This window comes from Etheostoma spectabile, chromosome 19, assembly GCF_008692095.1.
Source record: "Etheostoma spectabile isolate EspeVRDwgs_2016 chromosome 19, UIUC_Espe_1.0, whole genome shotgun sequence".
NCBI lineage: Eukaryota > Metazoa > Chordata > Actinopteri > Perciformes > Percidae > Etheostoma > Etheostoma spectabile.
In genome coordinates this window covers 11,910,414-11,911,477 of record NC_045751.1, presented here as the reverse complement: position 1 = coordinate 11,911,477, position 1,064 = coordinate 11,910,414, and the positions used below count along the sequence as shown (strand labels likewise).

Below are 1,064 nucleotides of genomic sequence, written 5' to 3'. Positions count from 1 at the left end.
GGCTGAGGAGGCGGTAAGGACAAAACATACATTTTCAATACTAAAAGTTTACAATGTGTCAGTTATTTTAATGTACAGTAGTACTATGGATCTTGTTGAACATTTACATTCTTTTCTGTCTGACCTGGGACTCTGCGATGTCAGCGCGCTCCTCAGCCTCTTCAGCTCATGCTGAACCTTCCTGCACTTGGACAGATGGACGTTGGCCTGTTCCTCCTGAAACACAAGACAGAAAAGAATGTAAATGTTCAACAAGATCCATAGTACTACTGTACATTAAAATAACTGACACATTGTAAACTTTTAGTATTGAAAATGTATGTTTTGTCCTTACCGCCTCCTCAGCCTGCCTCTTGTAGGCCTTGACCTTCAGCTGCAATTTGTCAACCAGATCCTGCAGCCTGGCACCGTTTTTCTTGTCCTCCTCAGTCTGTAACAGGCAGTATAGATTTGCATGAGTGTTTTCTATGGGAAATATTTTCGGTCATTATTGTACTGTACATGGTAACTGTCAAAGTGACTGTACCTGATAGGTGAGCTCCTTCACCCTCCTTCATATTTCGGACACCTAATGGCATCTGCTCCGTGTCTCTGCTCAGCCTCAACCTCTGCCTCCAGTTCACGCACCTTCAAAAAACAAGACAATAAGTATCCGTCTTTCTTTCCCAAGCCTTGGTTAGTTGTGCAATTCTTAATGGACTATCATACCCTGGACTCAGTTTCTGGAGCTTCTTGCACCTTCATGGCCAGGTTCTCTGCTTCATCCAGGCGGTGCTGCAGGTCCTTAACAGCGACCTCCAGGTTCTTCTTCATCCTCCTCAGGTGAGCGCTGGTATCCTGCTCCTTCTTCAGCTCCTCAGCATCATAGCACGCTAGAAGAAACAACATAAGATGTTATTGAGAAATTCTCATTGGAGTGAAAGTAAGAACAAATGATTGTAACCTACATCAGTGATGGCCTTCTTGGCCTTCTCCTCTGCATTTCTTGCGTCCTGAACAGTGTCATCCATTCACTCTGGACCTGGACAGGTCAGACTCAAGCTTTTCTTGGAGTTCAGAAGGCC

General features: G+C 44.6%; 2 pseudogenes; one reads left to right on the top strand and one right to left on the bottom strand.

Moving 5' to 3' along the window:
- Positions 1-44, top strand: part of LOC116669468 (myosin heavy chain, fast skeletal muscle-like) — a 15,472-nt pseudogene extending 15,428 nt beyond the window's left edge.
- A 59-nt stretch (positions 45-103) lies between these two features.
- The window catches only part of LOC116669467 (myosin heavy chain, fast skeletal muscle-like), a 22,555-nt pseudogene continuing 21,594 nt past the window's right edge, over positions 104-1,064 (bottom strand).